The 21,666-nt window shown below is 40.8% G+C and overlaps 1 long non-coding RNA gene across 2 annotated transcripts in view; it reads left to right on the forward strand.

Moving 5' to 3' along the window:
• The window catches only part of LOC142468304 (uncharacterized), a 46,406-nt gene that overhangs the window by 1,143 nt on the left and 23,597 nt on the right, over nt 1–21,666 (forward strand). The window lies entirely within an intron of this gene.

Consider the following 21,666-nt stretch of genomic DNA (forward strand, 5'->3'; position numbering starts at 1 on the left):
GTTAAATGAAAAGGTTAATACCATTTACAGGGGAAGAGGTGGCAGGGAGGCATGAGTGGCTCAGTCATTGACTGAGTCACCTGTGCTGAAGCAGGGATATCCCTAATACCTGGCCTGTTGGTAGCTCTTCAGGACTGTTGTTGGCCTTGGTCTAGCAATATTGAGGAGAATTAATACAGGGTAACCTGCGTATCCAGCTTCCTCTTTCTGTCACTTTGGGTGACTGTTGATTGTGACCCCTAACGGTGACCCCCCTCTGCCAGAGTAGGATGTGTGATGACCAGCAGCCAGACCAGAGCGTGTGTTTAGGGGGATAGAGAAATTCCCAATATCATCTCATCTTATGCCAGCTAATGTAAATTTCTGTCCAAAGGCAATGGCAAAGCATCACTTCAGTGACAGATGTGTATGTGTGAGATTTACTTGTGATACTTCATTAAAAGAAAACACAGATTGGTGATTTCAACAAGAGTGTTATACTGTCTGCAGATATTCTCGGCCTGCAATATTTGTGTTTGTCTACAGACCTGTGCAAAACGGGACTGAACAGAGTCGTAGTGGCTTCAGCTAGACACAGCAGGAAAGAGTTAGATACAAGGTTAAACAGAAGACATTCTGATTTCTTTTTCATGAGTTTGAAAATATGCTCATTCCAAACATAATGGAGGCAGGATGGAGGAGGTGTCACTTCTCCAAACCTCAGCCGGCTTTTTAGCAGAGGAAGTGTTGATAAGGCTTCTCAGGGGAGCATTAATATGGTACAAAAAGTGAGCTTGTGCCTTGGATCAGCAGATTGACTAATATCACATGCCTTTAGTGCACTTTGTGACTGCAACTCTGTAACAGGAACCCAGAGGTGCAGATCTCACAGTCTGATATTGAGTTAGGAAAAGCCATGCGGTTCTGATTCCTAAAAATTACGAGCCGCTTTTTGTGTCCCGCACCGTCAACAAGAGATGGTCTCATCCTACAAACTTCAATAGTTGCAAGATGCTTCACTAAAGGAGGCTAATAGGTTTGTCCCGGCATCTCTGTGGTATATACATGTATTGATCAGGGCAGACTTACCTAGAATGGAAGGTGAATTGAAACAGAAACTTTTGCCCTTTGCAAGTTGGATGACCCGGAATATATTTTTGCCCCGGTAAACTGCAAATTCAAAAGGGCAGCTGAGCATGACACTGGACTGTATCACTGGTCCAAATGGTAGCATTACAGTATGTTAATGTGCAACAATATTCATTCCTTTTGCCATCTCACCCAAATATAATGCATTTAAACAAGAAAAATTTAACTGCTGGGCTGGAACTGGGTAAAACTCAGAACAGAACAGGAGAGGAATAGAAAAAACAAAACAACATCTTTTTTTTCTCAAGAAAAACAAAAGCGTAAGGTGTTAAAAATAACTAAGTGGTTGGAGATGGAAATCCTTCATATTGCAAAATACCAAAAACAAATAAATAGCAACGTCTCCCCAGGAAATACAAGCAACTCCCCAAAACTATATATATATATATATTAATTTCACTGGTTTAGGGGTCTCAGCCTTTGGAATATATATCACTTATTTGAGGGAATCATTCCTGGAAGTGATAATTGAAGATTACTTTACCATACTGAATGCAAATATGTCCACGAAATATCTGTGAATGGACGTTATAATGTATGTATAATGTAACCATGTATTGTTAGAACTCTGTGCCCAGGACATACTTTAATACAAGAGGTAACTCTCAATGTATTACTTCCTGGTAAAACATTGTGTAAATAAATAGAAAGGACACGTGCAATCGTGTTCCTATAGGACAGTATTCAGTCACCTAGGTCAGGGGGCTCAACTCCAGTCCTCAAGACCCCCAACAGGGGGGATATTCCAGCTTCGGCACAGGTGGCTCAATCAGTGGCGTCAACGGCAGAGGAGATCAGGTAAGGGGGTTATTGTAGAAGAGGAGGATTAACACTGCAGGGAGGGTCCCATTTCGTTGCGTGGACCCCTCGCAGTGTCCATCTTCCAGGGACGCAAATCGACACTGTCCCCAGCGTCGCGTTTGTCCGCGGTGCCGGGGACAGCAGTTCTGCCTACATCTCTTTGTATCAATATGGTTTCAGAGATTGTAATGCTTAATCAGGTCCCCCAATTATTTTTTATCGTATGTTCCCTTTTCTTTTTTTCTGCGTCCCATAAAATTTGACAAAGTGTTTAAAATTATAATAATTACATAGCTACTAACATTTCATAATGTGAAAGCTTTGAATAACCCAAGAAAATGCAGGATAACATATACAGACTATAAAACGAAAAAAGCTGACACAAGAAACACATTTTAGCTGCAATTATTTGCCCGAGTTTCTAGACAAAAGTTTCACTCGGGTATTTTTATCCTCCTCACATGTGAAAAAGAATGGTGTTGCTATAACTTTACACAAGAATAACATTTTTATTCTAGAAAAAAAAAAGAAGTGTGACAAAGAGGGCAGATATATCATTTTATTAGGAACAGTAAACGATAGTATGGAAACCATTGCCAGCATTTCTGCAGCAAATAACCCCGGTAGAGCTTTCTTCAAATCTTTCTTTGCAGACCTCTTACAAATACAAAAAGGGACATTCATTATTGGAGGGGATTTTAACTTGGTGATAATAAACAGCTCTTTAAATAGATCCAACTTTCCTCATAATAAACTCTCAAATAAGCCCGAGAATAATGCAGCAAATACTTCCCTATTATGCTTAAGGAACATTTACTATTATCTTTCTTGATTACACATTCTACTCTAATCCTCCAAAAATAGACTCCTGTATAGATTACATGTTTTTAGACTCTAACATCATCCCTTTGGTTCAAGTAGAAAAATGTACCCCATCACTTGGTTAGACCATACCCCAGTCACGATGAGCCTGAGAGGCAGGATTAAACCCCTCCCCTTACACTCACGGAAACGCTACAACGCATTACTGAATGTACCTAACATAGAACATTTATTTCTCACAAACTTGATTTTTACTTTATTTTAAGTAAAGATGATGACATATCATGAAACACTTTATGGGTTGCAAATAAAGCTGTCATTAGAGAAACACTTATTAAAATAGCCTCCCAGAGGAAAAGACAGGGAACAAAATCAAAACCTCACTCAAGGTTCAACAGTCGAACTTCATGAAAACTATTTTAGAAACAAGACAATAATTAAACTTGGTGCTCACCAATAAGGCAGAGAAAGCACTTAGATGGACAGGCCAAAGGTTATATGAAAAGGGCAATAAACAGGATACTACGCTTGCCAGGAAACTCAGCTGCCAACTGTGCAAATCCATGCGAAAGATCCCTTTCTGATCCAATTTGCTAGTTTTAGTATTCTGTAAGCCCTTCTCAGATGTCCAAACCGTGTGGAAAAGTCTTTATTTTTTTTTTTAGAAGAGAGGAGAAAACAAATTGTGTAACGCGTTGGTGGGGTGACGCCTTCGTTTGCTTGTCACCATGACCAATAAATCATCATTATTTTATGGATTACACTCTCGCTGCATTTTTTCTACTATTTGTTCCCATGAGTAGTGCTCTGTGTTTTTTACTGTTCCTGCTTTTTTTTTTTTAGACGAGGTACAGATATAACCTGTCTGTATGTTCAGTTTTCCTTAACTAAAGTCCGGACATCAATCGTTTTGTTTTGGAGATGTAATCAATATACATCCCGTTTTTAGTTGTAGACAACTGTAGACAGCTCTTTGTGTTGCTATTCACACCTGAATTAAACAGGATATGCCAGACAGATTTCAGATTTGTTTGTTTGAAATTCAGCACCTGTCCGCCAGATGGCACAGTGAAAGTGTTAAGTTAGTCTATGTAGAGTGCTGTAAGTCTCAAGCAGGTGCAAGACTGATCCAGCAATATACTGCAATTCATTATAATTCCTCATTGTTTTATGGCCTTGACCATTCAAGACGTTATCAAAATGTGGTTGTTTTACTATTTTGTTGCAAAACGTAAATGTTCAATGTCTTCTACTTATAGTTATACTTTGTGGTCACTCACTCCTGACTTTTTCGTGAGCTGAGAAAGAGTGCAATGTCAATTTCTGTAGGGAAGCCAGATTGTAGTATAATCTTTCTCATTTATTCAGCAATTAATGATGCAGCAGATAAAGCCACTGTATCAGATAAATATGGCTATCTCATTGCTAATTATGAATACTTCAGGGATTTAGCGGACTAGTAAATGGAAAAATTCAGTGTGCTTTACTTTGTCAATTAATGATTGCTTCATTCGCACTGTCCCCCCCCCCCCCCCCCCCAATCCGGGTGGTTTTTGGATATTGGAACCAGCCTTTGCGAATATGTTTGATCATGGCAACTTCAGAAGAAGAAGGAGAAGAAACGGGACCAACAGATTGAATCATACTGCCCAAGCTCGCAAAGGGACACCATCTGAAAAGCATCGTGAACAGCAGCCCCAACATGATTATACCTTGACAGGTCCATCTGGTAACCTGGTCCTACCCGACTACTATCTACAGCAGTCAAACCTTGATTTTACCTCTAATACTCAATATGGATACCTATTCGAATATGATCCTGCCGAATATCATCTGCATCGGCAAGGTTGGCAAGAATTCTAACGAAGGTAAATATAATATAAAATATGTTATTAACTTTTGTGCCTTATGACACGAATTGTCGTAATACTGATCATTGATTGATATGATTAAAATCCCATGGCCCCCAGTTTGCGCACCCCTGGTGTATAGTACCGGTAGAGTTTAAGATTCCTGTTTTATTTTCCGAATCGTTAGCGTGCTAAATCAACATCCAATATCCATAGCACACAGCCATCAGATGATGAGGATGATGGCGTGAGATGTCGAAAAAAACATATATTACTGTCCCTTTTATTATTTTTCTAAGCTTTTATACACTTTTTATAAATATTCTAATTCACGCTTGTTTCACAACTGTGCTTACTAGTCCACTGTATCTGATAGATACTGTGCATTAAATATTATCACGTGAGTTAACTGAAATGTTCCTGCTTATTTCCCTGCACATAACTGTACTGTGACTGTACTGTGAGTGGGTGTGTAAATACATATACTGCAGTCTGTGTATACTGTACACATATATATGTTTGTTTATTGCATTGTTGGTGCTCCACCTTTTTTGATGTTACGGTTAATGGATCAAGCTGTGCTTTGACTCTGCAGTGTCCCCTTCCGTGATCCCTACAGTACTGTAACTTCTGCAGACTCTGCATACTGTACACTAGCACAATTTGGTCCATGAAACACACCCTACGCGTTTCGTCTCAAAACACTTCGTCAGGGGATACATATGGGAACGTGAGTTATATATTTTCCAATATGCAGGGGTCTGACCATATGAGGTCAGACAATAGTCCACATGTGCAGTTTCAGGGTAAACCAAATGTTGAGTGGTTTTATTTCGCCACAACACAAATAAACATTTGGGCACACTGTCCATCTTGCTAAACATTCCAGGCCATATCGGGCTGGCTGGCTTTGTCAAGTTCCCAACCCCTAAACATATACCACAAAAGTTATGGAACAATATTAAAGTCCTTACTGTATCTTTGTTTGAGAATCTCTGTCCCTAGATAGAATTTAGAAAATCCTTCTGGATAGGCGCTTGCACAGGACAGCTCTGTAGCCTGAGTCAGCCACCTACTACAAGCATTAGCCTCCTTATCAAGCTGGTTTTCGGCTGTCTCAACTTACTTCCTGATTGCCCAGGTTAACCTTCTGAGTGCTGGATGAAGGACTCAGATGTATGTTTCCCTGGCATAATTGTCAGTATCTGACTTCACCCTGTCACACTGCCTTTCAGTTTAAATTAATCCTTCAGTAATGACAATAAGGTAACATTACTATTGTAAATGTTTACAGCTCAATCTGCTGGGAACACTGACAACAAATTATCACATACAGGAAAGTGTTGCAAAGATCTTGCACTGCTTGCGTAGTGGGTTAAAACCTGCTATAGAAATCAAAGGATGCCTTAAAACTCATTAAAATGGCATTAAGAGTTGATTTTTTTTTTAAGTCACTTATCTAATACTACAGAACTAATTTATGTACAAAACCCCCCAGATGTCACATGTTTTGTTGCTGTAAAAGAAAGCTAGGGGGAGGGGGCTACTGGTGTGAGTAGTAGAGCTCAAAAATATGCTTTGACAACAGCATTTACCAGTATCTGGGTTAGTTCAGGAGGACAAATATACAACTGAAGATACTTATTAGAAAGTTCTCCTCCTCCTGCCACAATTTGCATTACAAAGCTCCTTGAATAGCAGTTGCTGGCAAAAAATGCAAGTTTCCGCGTATTTTGACCTACCGCACAGTTTGTTTTTGCAAGAGTGATAATGCTTGTAAAAAAGCTGTTTACAGGCAATTTTGACATGTTGTCACAGCTTTCTGAATAGCTACACCTGCAAAATTGCTTGTACAGGCAGTCCTCGGTTATCCGACACAATGCGTTACTCAAAATGGCGTTGTAAAGCGAAACGTTGTAAAGCGAAACACGTTTTCCCATAGGAACACTGTTTAAATGAAAGGTTCCGTTCCTGAAGGCATTTTTAAAACTAAAATACACCAAATATTTTATGCAGGCAATAAGATATGCAGCACACACATAAATTATATAGTGTATATACTGTATTATATATATAATATAACATAATAAATAATATATTATATAGTATAATATAATATTATATAGTATAATATTATATATATACGCTCTTACGACGCTTTGCAACGTTGTTTATGTGAATGTGTATATATATACACACATACACAACGTTGCAAAGCGTCGTAAGAGCGTTGGATAAGCCATTTTGGCGTTGTAAAAATGAACATAGGTATGCATTGCATAGCGTTGGATAAGCCATTCGTTGTAAAGCGAAGCGTTGTAAAACGAGGACTGCCTGTAAAGTGCACTTTACAAGCATTAAAGTCACTTCTCGAAGCTATTTGAATAGACCCCATAGGAATGTCATCATGTCAAACTTCGCTAAAGGCCTACACTTTAATAACACATATTTTTGAACTTTTCTGCAGGAAAAACCTAATCTCAATTCTTTATCAGTCCATAATTCCTCCTCTTCAGGATGGAGATATGCATCATATCAGGCAGTGGGAGGAGGAGACAATGTTGCATCTCACTTAGGCAAAGTCCATTTAAAAATGAACCTCCCCATCACTACCCAAGCATTATACCCCCAAAGAACACAAGGTAGCCAAAATGGAAGGTTAAATTCGGCGGCAGCTTTATTGTTAAACAACAATTTGTTTAAACCAAATGGAGACAGAAGCTGCCCCACACCCTGCCATTGTGTCTTCAAGCAGATGCCTTACCATGACCAGCCTCAGCTGCCAGGTGCCACCCAGCACACTGGCCCCTGCAGCACCCAAAGACCACCAAGGGTAAACCATCAGTAACTACCACCCAGCAGATACGTCTTTATTTCCCATCTTAGAGCCAGTTCTAGGTCAAACATTAACCAGAGTCCCTGATGGCAAAGTATCACCCACCGAACATTCTCCAAATTTGCACCGATATATAAAACTGAACCAATATACCAGAGATTGTGATTTTCATATATCTTGCCAGACCACAAGTTCCAATATAGTGTTTACATCTCTTTCCCGTGCCAGCATGTACTTATCTGTTTGTGGGTACTAGGATCTGGTGTAATGTCGAAGTGACCCCTGCAGATATGGATTGGGAATAACACCATGCAAAGTCAGGTATATACTGTAGGTACAGTAGCCTGGATAAAATGCATTTCTTGCAAAAATCTAAAGAATTCATAGGGAGGGAGGCCATGAGATATTTTGGTGATCTGAAACGTAACTAATGGAACCTGCTGTTATCATATCTATCACCCCAATACCTTTTTCTTTGTCCACATAATAGAATGCCCCAACCTTATCTTTATTGGCTGATAAGGACAGGGTGGGAAAAGAGTAAAGAAAACACTTGATTGGCAAAGACTCGCCCATTCAGAGGCCCCAAAGAAACTCAACTGGTCGACTATGTAGGATTGCACCTTGAAGTCTCCTTTGTTTATTTTCACTCAAGCCTGCGTGCTTTCCGCCATCATAATCTGACGCCGACGCCATATCCAATGTAACTACCAGCGCTCTACCATACTATATTTAATGCCTTTTTGTTACTGTACATCTGCCATAAAGCGCACACGTGTGAAACGCGTCAGAGTTCTCTCTACTAGTTCTTATATTTTACAATGTTGCCTACGACCCGATAAATACGTTTTTTAATTGACCACTGAGCGATCCAGACTCATTTTTCAGCAGTGCACCGCCAATCTCTTCCACTTCTGCTTCTGCCATACCTGCTGGATAGATTCAAAAGTGTGTAATATCAACTATATGTTGGTCCAATAAAATATATCATACGAGCTACTCCCTCCCCCTCCTTCTGAAGTTCCTATCTCTGGCTTCATGTGTCTGAACACCCCACCGGCTGTTTCTTCATTGCATAAATCATTCAGATACTTTAGATTGAATGTTTCTTATTTTCATATTTAATTCTGGTACTGTGAAATATTTATCAACTTGCATTTCTTCCCCGTTTTACCGATATGAGGAACAAATAGTTTATTTGTTGTATTTCACTGAACGCGCTATATTCTCACCCGGAGCGCCTGCGAGATGATAGTTGTGAGGTCAGTGACTCGGAATAGGATAAATAGAAACACCCGCCTGTGTGTGTGTTGCTCCTGTGTATGGTGTATGATGCCTCTTTCTGTGGTGTGTAATGTTTGTGTCTGCAGCCCACGTGTATGATGTGTAATGCCTCAGTATATGGCATGTAATACCCTGTATGGTGTGTAATGCCTCAGTATATGGCATGTAATACCCCTGTATGGTGTGTAATGGCTCAGTATATGGCATGTAATACCCGTGTATGATGTGTAATGCCTCAGTATGTAGCATGTAATACCCCTGTATGATGTGTAATGCCTCAGTATATGGCATGTAATACCCCTGTATGATGTGTAATGCCTCAGTATGTAGCATGTAATATCCCTGCATGATGTGTAATGCCTCAGTATATGACATGTAATACCCCTGTATGATGTGTAATGCCTCAGTATATAGCATGTAATACCCGTGTATGATGTGTAATGCCTCAGTGTAAAAAGATAAATAAATGCTGCACACTAATAAAAAATCAAAAGGGGTTACAACTACCGGTGCTCCTGGTTCAGGATTCTCTGTGTCAATCCAGGGTTAACGAAATGAAGAAAATCAGGGCTCCACGGATTTGCTCAACAAACTAATTTATTGCCAATAAACTTGATGTTTCGGCCACACAGGCCTTTCTCCAAAGCAGAAATGGCATTATGCCACTAATACCTCAGTGTAAGGCATGTAATACCCCTGTATGATGTGTAATACCTCAGTATATGGCATGTAATACCCCTGTATGATGTGTAATACCCCAGTGTATGGCGTGTAATACCCTCCGTATGATGTGTAATACACCAGCGTATGGCGTATAATACCCCTGTATGATGTGTAATACCCCAGTATATGGCAGGGCTCTTCCACTGGTTTACCAAAGGGACCGGATCAGAAAACATTTAGGTGCCACAAACTTATTGTAATTGAATTTCATACATGAAAAAATATTATACTTAAACATTCTACAAGCATTTATAACCTCTGTCCTTCATACATTTACATTAACTTAAAATTATAAGCGAGTTTCAGTGTGAAAAACTGCACTTAGATGTTTAAGCGACTGGTATGAAATGGCCAGGGACAGCAAGCCCACGGGCCAAATCAAAGCCTTGCATGGACCAGATCTGACCCACGGGTCGCCAGTTGAACAGCCCTGATGTATGGTGTGTAATGAAAACATGTCATTCGTATAAGTGCAGAACTCTCCCTGCGGTACGTGTGGCTACTTCCCTAATCTTCCACTAAAGCATGAGGGGACCGGGGAGAGATGGATACAATGTGGTTCTATACTTTGATGCCACTGGACTTGTGGGAGGAATGTAATGGCAAGTCCCTTATTTTCAGAACCTGTTACATAGATCCATTTATATTTATTTTTATATTGCCCAAAAAATGATCAGAAACTGAACATTTTTTTTAAAGTACATACAGTATGAATATTTGACAAAGTAAGAAACCGTGTCTGTCTCCACACTAGAACTTATCTCTGGTCTCACATCCTGGGCTATACAGTAACTTTAGAAAGGATGATATCAACCCTTCTCCGAGACCTCAGATTACTTTATCTGCTCACCTGATGCATTTCTTGTGGATTCTTTATTTTAATGTATCCTCTGTTATCTTTACTTTATAGCCATTTTTAGCGTTTGTACCTTTTTTCCTTATATGACAAAGGCTAATCGAATACTCTTTTAATGTTTCATTCATTGTTAAAGTGGACTCCATGTATCTTCCTAAAAATGCAAGAAAAACATTTGCAACACATTGTAAATACACCAAGATGCAGTGATTTACAATCCATATGCATAGTTTGTAAATCCTCTGCTAGTTAATCTGCATTTTCAAAATGGAAAATAGTATTGCTTCATTGTTGCAGTTATAAATTATATATATACGCCTTCAAATTTAAACAAAATAAATGATCATTTATAATTCTGCTTATACTCTGAAAAATATGTTTTGTTACCTTGTGCAAATGTAAAGCTTCAGAGTTTATCTTTGGCATCACTTTGTTTAAAGCAGTAATTAATCCCCTCTCTGCTGAAAATGATAATACTGTATATCAATATTCCTATTGTGGAATCAATCTGTTGCTCTCTTTATGATAATAACAACCAATTGAAACCATATAGTTTGCTCCAAATATAGGTTTTGGTTTATGTTGTGGTGCCTTTAAGTGCATTGATTTATCGCGCTTTAAAAAAATGCTGGTAAAAACGGTATTCACTAAGAAAAAATACAAGTTTTTTAAAGTTCGTTAAAAAAATGCAGCATCAAACAACTTGTTTTTTTCTAAGTTCTATCTCGCTATAAATCCTAGCGATCGGCAACTGATTGAAACTGCAGCATGAAAGAACTGCATGGAGACGCTGGACATGTATGTGTCCGGTATAACCTCTCTGGAAATGTATGTGTCCGGTATAACCTCTCTGGACATGTATGTGTCCGGTATTACCTCTCTGGACATAGTGGCCTGACCCCCTTGGCAGGCCGTGGGGATTTCCCCGAGCAGGGAGAGAGCAGGGTTGCTGCGAGGGGGCTGGGCAGCTTCTTCCATCCTGATTGGCTGCTTTACCCAGCAGCAACCAATCAGGAGGAGGTGTCAGGTGCCCGATGTTAGGCCAAAGAGAGGAGGAAACCGCATGGAGTGGAGAGAGCGGAGAGCATAGAGAGGTGTGTGTGTGTCTTGAGCATGTGTGTGTCTCTAGCGCATCGCACCTTTCACCATTGTGTCCAGTATTTTTGGAGAAGCCACCTGGCAACCCTATTTATGGGGCTTTAATGATTATCTCTTGTTTTCACATTATCCTATCCAGTTTTTGTTTAAAATTATTTATGAGTTCATTACTTTTAAATATTCCACGTTTATTGTTATGTCTTTTCTAAGGCACATACAGCAAGAGTTCCACGCTCGCACTGTCAAGTATCTTGGTTTAACTATAAATCCCCTGGCAGCTGTGTGTGTGGAGCGCCTCCCCAAAAACGCTCCTAAAGATGAGGCTTCCCAGCAGGGAAACCTCAGGCAAAACGACAAGAATATACACACAAAGCGCACCAGAGATTAATATATATACTCAAAATAGAATATATTAATAAAATCCAATCAATGAGACTTGGATGATAAAACACTTTAATAAGAGGTCTTTTCAGACCATATATATTAAAATCCAACAAATACACGGTATCAAAGTGAGGTATATACTCCTACTTCATTACACATACAAATCAAAACAAACACAAATGCACAGAAATGCAGACTAAAAAGTCTCAAATACCGACAGACTCGCAGATAAACACCCAAATTAAGTGCCACGCAGAGACTGGGCAATAACACTGCGTTGAGGGGAACAGGTACTAACCGACGGAGATCGCTTCTTCGCCCGAGCTACCTGGCTTCCCTGCTCCAGCCAATGAATGATCTCCTGACGAAGCACGCGGTTGCGAAACGTGTTGAGGTCACGAGAGGCCTCTCAGCGCACTCGTTCATTGGCTGGAGCAGGGAAACCAGGAAGCTCGGGCAGAGAAGCGGTCTCCGTCGCTGGTGCAGTCCGGACTGATCAGCAGCGCCAGCAAGCGGTTACCTGCTCGCACTTTTTCAGTTAGTACCTGTTCCCCTCAATGCAGTGTTATTGCCCAGTCTCTGCGTGGCACTTAATTTGTGTGTTTATCTGCGAGTCTGTCGGTATTTGAGACTTTTTAGTCTGCATTTCTGTGCATTTGTGTTTGTTTTGATTTGTATGTGTAATGAAGTAGGAGTATATACCTCACTTTGATACCGTGTATTTGTTGGATTTTATATATATATGGTCTGAAAAGACCTCTTATTAAAGTGTTTTATCATCCAAGTCTCATTGATTGGATTTTATTAATATATTCTATTTTGAGTATTTATATTAACCTCTGGTGCACTTTGTGTGTATATTCTTGCCTTTTCTAAGGCGCAATATTTCAAGCGAAATCAGCATTTTCTCTTGCCCGGTTTTTCAAATATTTTTGTAATAATAGCTGCAGCAGTTTCGTACATTTACAGCAATGCAATTATCTGCGCTTCCGATTGATCGGCGAAGATCCGGCTTCCCCGGGCACGCAAAATGGCTGCCTCTTTCAAAACATTTGGTTGTGTGGCTTTCTAAATGGTTGCTATAGCAACCTAAGGAGGCTTTATCCATTAAAAATAATTTCAAAGGACATAAATTGTGTGTGTGGGAGGGGGGGAAATGTAGTAAGTATTATCTAATACTAGAACTGTGTTTTTTAAATAAAGCAGTTGCATTTTATTAAACACAGGATTTTTATGAAATGCTGCTTTAACTGTATGACTTTTTAAATACTGTATTGAAATACCTTAAGTGTTGATTATTAGGTAAGTGGACAAAAAATTTTCATCTGTGTCTTAAAGCTGAATGAGGGTCTCCGTGAGTAAAGGCGCTCACTCTGAGAACAGCGACACTGGTTTGGTTCCAATCCCGGTGTTAGTGATAGCTCCTTCTAACACCGGGGGGTGATAGCCATCTCCCCCTCTGCCTCAGATAAATCAGGGCTGGCCTTACCTTTTGGCGAGGCCCAAGGTGGCATGCCGGAAGCGGGGCCTGCCGCCTGCAGCATCATGATGTCATGGCGTAACAACGTCGCGTAGTCATGGCAACGTGGTGCGATGTTGCATTGCCATGACAACGTGGCGTGGCAACGTGACGCCGCCAACGGTAAGACCTCCCCCGCGGGACAAACACACCCACTTCCCCCCTCTACAGACACCTGGCGGAATTTGGATCCTGGCATCCATAGGAGGAGGGAGAGCCGGTTCCCCCCGAAGGTGCACGGCCCACAGCAACTGCCTTGCCCTATGGCCGGCCCTGATTATTTTAGTCTCATATAGGCAGGGACTGTGTCTCTAAAAACCATATGTGCCATGTTGCGTACTGTGCACTGTACTGTAATTGTGAATCACTTTGTGTCCCATTGGGAGAAAGGCGCTATATGAAATAATGTCACTAAAGTGGCAGTCCACACTGCTCAATTACTACCTGAGCAGGAGATCCTTCAGAGCCGATCTGTGGTCCACTTACTAAAGGATCCACTGGATCCCAAGATATACAACATGGCCGCAGGGTCAGGCTAACTCTGGCAGCCAATAAAAACCTAAAAAGTACTGGGAAATGATGATGCGACTCTATTGGTTAGGTTACCCTGCGGCCATGTCTGACACACACAAAAAAAATCTTGAGAACCAGGTTGACCTACAAGGTCGGGGGACCAGGGATTATCTCCGGGGAACCCCCCCCCATGTCCAGATACAATTAAAAAAAGAGGCACGAAAAATGGAAACGGGTGTTTTTAGGCTATAATTAGCCAATCCAGAGACTTCCTAACTGGTGTCTGAGGTGGTGGCGTCTGCAGTAGGCTTAAAACCTGCATTATTAGGACACAGCACATTTATTTCAATAGAATTAAAGCTTTGGAGCAAGGGATGGGAGTTGTACCATATCATTTCCCTGAAGGATTTCAGAGGTGCTCCGAGAGTGGGGAGATCTGGCACTGACTCACCCATCCCCTTCCGATGTGCATCACTGCTCATTTATTAACAAAGGTTTCACTGAGCAAAAAAAAAAACATGTTCTCTTTGACTGCTGGCATTATGTATTAGAACAGTGTCCCAGTTTTGCTTGTTCCATTGCAAAGCTAATTTGAATCTATACCATTCTTCTGAATGCATTTAGCTATTCAAGTAGTGCAATTTTATTTAAAGAGCTGTCAGAATTTTTGTCCAACCCAAACCCCCTGCTAGAGGAGAAATTGGCTGTGTGATTTGTTTATCAGCAATCTGTTCAGCTGCTGTTTTCTGGCGACACTTGATTAATCATCATGGGAATGTAAGATGTAGTATTGATCTGCAGAATTAACTGCATTTAACAAGTTCTTTATCAGCCAGGCTGTACAGTTTATAGTCCAGCTCAGTGGCCAAGCCTGAAACGCTGAGGTTGGATTCTTGCAGCGTTTTAATGGATGGTATGAGGCTCCTTATATTGGTGGCAATTTAATCACTCACAGTGAGGATAGGTCAGAACAGCCCTATCATCTGTATTCCTGAAGATAGACTCTTAGAAGAGCTCCCCATGCCAGAGGATTTAGAGGAAAGATTTCTGATTAGCTGTGAAGGACACTTCGGGTTTGAACTGGGACTGATATTCTACTTTCAGAACCATTATTTTCATCTTTACAGACGCCAGGGTCTCTCTGTTTATGGAAACAACCAGGTGCAAATTCGTGGCTCAAGGAGAAGATCTTTTAAGCATCAAAGTGGCAGAACACTTACATGGAGCCTGACCAGGCAACACTTACAACCCCCTCCTGACTTGGAAGCTTAGTTACAGGCTATGTGACCTCCAGCCACCCTTGTTTAATGCCACTCTCATATACACACAGTCGTGCAGAATCATGTGTAAACCAGAGTGCGAGTTCAGAATGGAATAATGACAACACATTGACAGCACAATAACTGAATGTTAGCATAGTAATGCAAAGATGTATTGTAGTGAGCACCCCATGGTAGCTGAGTGACACAATGGTAAAACAGAGGCGTGTGAGTCAAATTAAGAGAAAAGACAATAAGGGATTTCCACAAGACTGGAAGATATTTCTTCTTATTCTTACACACGGTGTTGTGTGCAATCCTACTACATTTTAACAACATAGAGAAAACGCAAAGCAGTGCTAAGAATGATGCAGTGCACTTCTCTACTTAACAATTTGTCTGTGGGAAATGTGTGGATTAAAATAAAACGATCTAGCAGAGGCAAACCAGCCTTCAGCAGCAGGAAGGGTTCTCTGTATTATCTTCTATCGCTCATCAGCAGCTAATGTTTGCAATTAGATCCCAGAGAGAGCAAACCTATCGCCTGAATCAGAGGATTATTCCCTTTCTCAAATCGCTTTGTAATAAAAGCAGCAGGAAAAGGCACCAGCTTCAGCTATTGAGAGAAACATCAGGATGTTAATTCCCCTTTGTTCTCACATTCAAGGGTTTTGGTTTTACTCTCAGTTGGCCAGCCTTTGAAAATCACCTTCACAGTTCTTTGTGTAAAGCTCCAGTCTCTCTGTGCTGGTACTGAACAATTTCACTGTAGAATCTTAGGACAGTAATTCTATATACTCTGAAGCGTCCGTCATTGTAGATCTTTGTCTGAAAATGCTCAGAACGTTCACTTTAGAGTATATGGAAGTACCATGTGAACACTAACTTGGGTGCCACTACTTAAAAAGTGTCATAATATATCAAAAGAGTGATAACTCTATCTTATAAACTGGGGCCCCACTCCCCAGGCAGCCCAAACTCCAATCTTCTTCAACAAGGGTCTATCTCAGGACTCATTACGTGTGGGTGAAAGACTCCCTCTTGGGCACTTTTATCTCTCTTTTTTGTGAAAGCATCCTATATTTTACCAAAGTTGTGTTTATTGAATAGAGTTATACTATATAACTGTTTTCTGTTCTATACATGGCAATCCTGGAGAAAGATGGAAGGCTCATTTTCCTTCTGACTCATGTGAGTGCATCTGAGATCCACAGAGGTCCGGTATCGGCTTTAAGAGGAGTTAACCGAGGTTGAGTATATTAAATGATTGAAAGTAAGATATTTCCCAGCTTTCTGAAGGGTTAATTTTTGTGCACCGGTATCTCTCCACTTATTATCTAATGGTTTGTTTGGGGAGCTATATATCACTTGGTATTCTAGTTCAGGGTCTGGATGGGACCAACACAAACCTTTGGTAAGAAATACTTAACGCGAGTGATGTTATTTTAAGCCAACGTGCTAACTTAACATGGCGTTAAGCAGTATATAAAAGCTGATATACAACGGACGTGGTTGGTTGCATATAATTAGCGTTGTGGATATGCGTTAACCTCAGGGACAATAACATCTGTTCATGATTTTGATAACGTCCCATTATTAGCACTGCGCTAACGAACCTCTGGAGATCTGGGCCTTAGTCATTTACACTCTGAGATTCTGCACTATATTTGTTTCTATTTTTTAATTCCCTATTTTGGTTGCCCCCTCCATGTTGGAGAAGATATCTAGTATTACCTCCTAAGTCTCATTCTCAATAACTGCATGTCTAACCAGTGGAATTAATAAAAATAGCAGCCTTGTTCTTGGCGAATCAATTCTACGACTGACAAAGGGCTAACAGAGCCTCCAAATGACCAGGATTTTACCAAACAATTGACAGTCGGTTTGCAAATCACCAGCAGATACGGTTTCCAGAACCGGAAAGTAGTCATGTGACCTGCTGCTTTTGTGTCTGAGTCTTGGGTGTGTGTCTGTGTGTAAGTGTGTGTGTGTATACAGAAGCAGGAGGAAGACAGGAGATTGAGAGACCTTGAGACTGTTTTGTTGTGACTGTTGATACTGTGTGTGAGTTGTATTGACCTGTATGTTAGTGTGTCATTTTGTATGTTTCAGTGTAAGCTAGTGTTTGACTGTGAGTGTATTGAGTGGAGGTGGGAATAGGAGAAAGGAAGCGAGTGCAAAAGAAATAAAAATAAAAAGTTTTAAAAAAACATGGTGTATGAGTGCTGGCCTGTTTAATCCCCCACAAAATGGTGAAAAAAAATAAATGTAAAATTATGCCATTGACAACTGTTGGCAAGAATTATGATGATACTGATTGTGGAGGTGGTGGTGGTGGTTTAACAGTAATCACTGTTATCGCTGGTGGTAATATTGATTCCATGGGTACTGGGCAGGACGGAATATGGCAGTCAGCCCAGTCAGTAGCAGAAGCAGCGGCAGCTTCACTGTCTCAGTAAGGCTCTTCTCACTGAATGTTAATCGTACTAGGCCCTGCTGGTGATACAGTTGTCACAGAAAATAACTGTTAACAAATGTTTCTCGTTGTCATTACAGGGGTAAAATTAAAAGGAGTATGTCCTTGGGCCCTCTCTGAGTCCTTCCCCCTTGTGTTTCAGAAGGTTCGACATAGATTGTAAGCTCTTCGGAGATAACGGAAACGTTACTTTTATTTCTGAAGCACTTATTCCCATTATGTGTTATTTGTACTATTTGTTATTTATATGATTGTCACGTGTATTACTACTGTGAAGCGCTATGTACATTAATGGCGCCATAATAAAGACATACATACACTCAACAGAAGCCAAATACTGTGCCAACAAGCCAAGCTAGAGTTTACGTTTGTGGTTGGCTGAGCTGTGCTGGCTTGTTTGCGCCCCCACCTAATGGTCCCAAAAACAAAGTTAAAATGTAGCTATTAGTAATGGCAAGAATCATGGCGGTGCTGATGGTGGTGGTGGTGGTTAGACACTAGTTGTCGTGGTGGTCATGATAATATCGATGCCATGGGCACTGGGCAGGAAGGAATATGCTCAGCAGCTTTACTTGTCTCAGTCTCTCACTTCTCACTGAACGTCTCTCTCACTACTAGACTACAGCTAATAATAGCAGCAGTCACAGAAAATAACACTTTTAAGAATTTGCTATTGCCACCACAGGGGTAAAACTAAAACTAAAAAGTGTATGTCCTCTGGCCCTCCCACTCTTGCATCACATATGTTACCGTTAGGACATACTATGCACACAACGCAAGCCAAGCACTGTGCAAAGCCAAATGTGATGTTGCTATGTAAAGCTAAGTGCTGGCTTGTTTGGGCCCCCACAAAATAGCAAAAAATGTAAGTTTAAATGATGCCATTGGTAGTGGTAAGAATCATGATGATGCTAAATTGAATGTTGGTGGCGTGGGTGGATACTGCTAATAGGTGTTGGTGCTGGTTGGTGTTGTTAGTGGGGATAATATCTATGCAATGGGCAGGAATATGGCAGTGTTGGCAATTGGCAAGTCAATCAGCTCAGTTACAAGCAGCAGTTTGATTTGTCTTGGTCAGCAGACTCTCACTTCTCACTCCTTTTCTCTCAGACTAGTAGACTAGACGTGGCAGTGTCCAGTCCCAAAAAATAACACAGTTACTACAAGTTTATCGTCCTCATTACAGATGGAGACTGTGGTAAAAATGAAACCGAAAGGAGGATATACTAAGGACCTCCCACCCTTGTGTTACAAATGTTACAGTTAGGATATATACTCAACACATGCCAAGCACTGCACCAAGCCCAACCAGAGGTTACGTATGGATGTTATGTATGGCAAAGCTAAGTGCTGGCTTGATTTGGCCACCCACAAAATGGTAACAATAAAATATAAAATAGTGGTGGTGGCGCTGGATTGTTCACTAATACTCTAGTGCTAAGGAGGTGGTGGTGTATGACACTGATGATACCTGCCATGGGTTTCATCTGGGATGGCAGTAGTGTGGTGGCCGGCTGGCAGGCATGGCAATTATTCGGCTCTGCAGGATGTACACAGACAGCCAAAGCCAATCAAAAAATTGGAATTTAACTTTGAAACAGATTTGTATTCTATATGCTCGTTTGCATGTCAGTACCCAGAATCCCTGGCTGCACTGGAAGCATTGTATGCTAAGAGATAACAGCAGGGTTGCAGACCTGTTTGAGACGCGTGAATGTGCTCACAAGTGGTCTTGTTATTTGCTGTACTCTTTATACTAATTTAATTAACTTCCTCGTCTGGAACCAGTGACATGGAGAGTTGGAGACCAGCATTACATAGTCTCTTGAAATAAGATGTTCATTCATTTTAATAAAGCCTTTCCACACTGCTACTAGACAGATTGCTCTTATGATCTGTTATGGTGGACCCCGCTGTGCTGAACACTCATTCAGATAGCACCCTGGCTGGTGGACAGCTAACGCATTCTGATGCCATTAATGGCACTTCCCCCCTCCTCCCCCAGGTAAAGGGTCAATGGTGGGGAGAGATATCTTGTCATTGGTGTATGCCTCAACCATATTAGCTGCCATTAACCATAATGTGGCAACATGTCCCACAGAATACTACTTTGGCTACTACTGCTCAGAACAATACCATCCTCTCCAGTACCACTGTCATGCCCTTCCCCTATGTTTTGTATTGATACTGATGTACAAGTTGAAGTAGATATGGCATAACTGTGTCTGAGGAGTACCCCTACCCCTACTATTAGTCCTCAATGAAGCTTGTGTTCTTTGAGCAGTCACTTGTGTATTTGACCATCAGTCACTCCTGCCTGTGATTGTGAATAGTCCTTCGACCGTAGCTCTTCCGTTTCCTCCTCCACTCTCTGCCTTTTCTCCTGTGTCAACTCTTGTTTACACTGTGCTATAGTCTGCTTCCCACTTGGCACAAATTATTTCCTTTTCTTATTGACTTGGCTGATGCCAGCATTGCCACTGCTGACCAAAATGGTAGCCTCCTCAAATGGCCTCAGTAACCCATGCAGCTCCCGTCACTGGTTGGGCAACAAGTCGGCCCCTTCAATGAGACTGGAGTTGTGCCTGATGTAATCATTAACTAACTAATCCTTATATCCCTTTCCTGGCTTCCCATCAAGTTTCGGATCACCTACAAAGTTCTCCTCCTTACCTTTATGCTCTCCACTCAACTGCTCCTGCCTACATATCAGCTTTGATCTCTCATTCTGCCCATGCTCGACTCTTGCTCTCTGCTCATAGCTGTCTCCTTTCCACCCCTTTCACCTCTACTGCTCTCTCACCTTAAAGCTTTCTCCCTCGCGCTCCCTTACCTGTGGTATGCCCTCACACTCAGTATACACCAAGCACCTCTCCTCACCTTTAAATCAAACCTTATAACTCACCTTTTAAATGAAGCATTTCAATAGCCTGCACTCATGGCTACTGTTCCACAGTCGCTCTTACCAACCATTGTGGCCAAGCACTGCCATCTACTGCCCTTACTCCCTCACCGGCTGTCTCTGTAAGTCTCCCATCATACCACGTAGATTGTAAGGTCTCAGAGGCAGAGATTTGCTTTCCTATTGTCTGATTTTATTGGTTGAACTTATTCTATAACAATTCACTGCTTTGTATTGCCTCTTTTGTAAAGCGCTGAGTATATTGTGGGCGCTATATATATAAAGATATATATATATATATATCTAGATTGTAAACTCTCACAAGCAGGGCCCTCATTATCTCTGTGTATCTGTGTGTGCATGTTTGTACTGACCTGGATGTAACTGTTCATGTTTTTGTAATATAAATAACTCTGTAGCCCCATTGTACTGCATTGCGGAACATGTTGGAGCTTCACAAATAAATAATAATACATACACATATACATAGCTGCTTTAGCTGAAATGTGTCAGCTTGTAATTTGGGAGTGCCCATAAAAGGAGTTAAGTGATGCACATTTCAAAATAAATTAAGATTTTCTATTGTAAATCTGGTCCAGTTTTATATGTATAGCATCACTTTTGCCACAGGGATAAATAACTCCATACTGTATATAGTGAAAAGATGGGGGGTTTGAAGAGGAGGAGTAGCACTTCTAATTATAGGAGTAAAAAGTGAATTGATTCCCCAACTACAACATTGTTTATCAACTCCAGATGATCTTATAAAACTCTAATTAAGATGATGGGGAATCACACATGGACAGTATAAAAAATTCAAGACACTCAACTGTATAAGGAATGAAAGGACGTTGAGAATAAACATTACAACTCACAGCTCGTGCTGTCTTTATAAGAGAACAGCACAAATTGCACAATTGTTTAGTGTAATTATGGGTAACTGACAAATTATTTTGGGCAATAATATCTAATTTGTCTATGCAGATGAGCTGATTAAAAAGATCAATATTTCCCATGCACAAATGAAAAAAGCAATTGTTTCCATTTAAAAAACTTTGCTAATTGCAGCTAATGACCCAAATGAGATATGCAAATGAGCTGTATAAAATCGCAGAGAACACACTGTGCAAAAGATAAATCTTCTGATGAAAGTCACTGCTCCTGCACAATCCAGACTCTGGTTCTCGCATATCCTACCTCACGTCACAATATTAC

Source organism: Ascaphus truei, chromosome 17 (assembly GCF_040206685.1).
Source record: "Ascaphus truei isolate aAscTru1 chromosome 17, aAscTru1.hap1, whole genome shotgun sequence".
Lineage (NCBI taxonomy): Eukaryota > Metazoa > Chordata > Amphibia > Anura > Ascaphidae > Ascaphus > Ascaphus truei.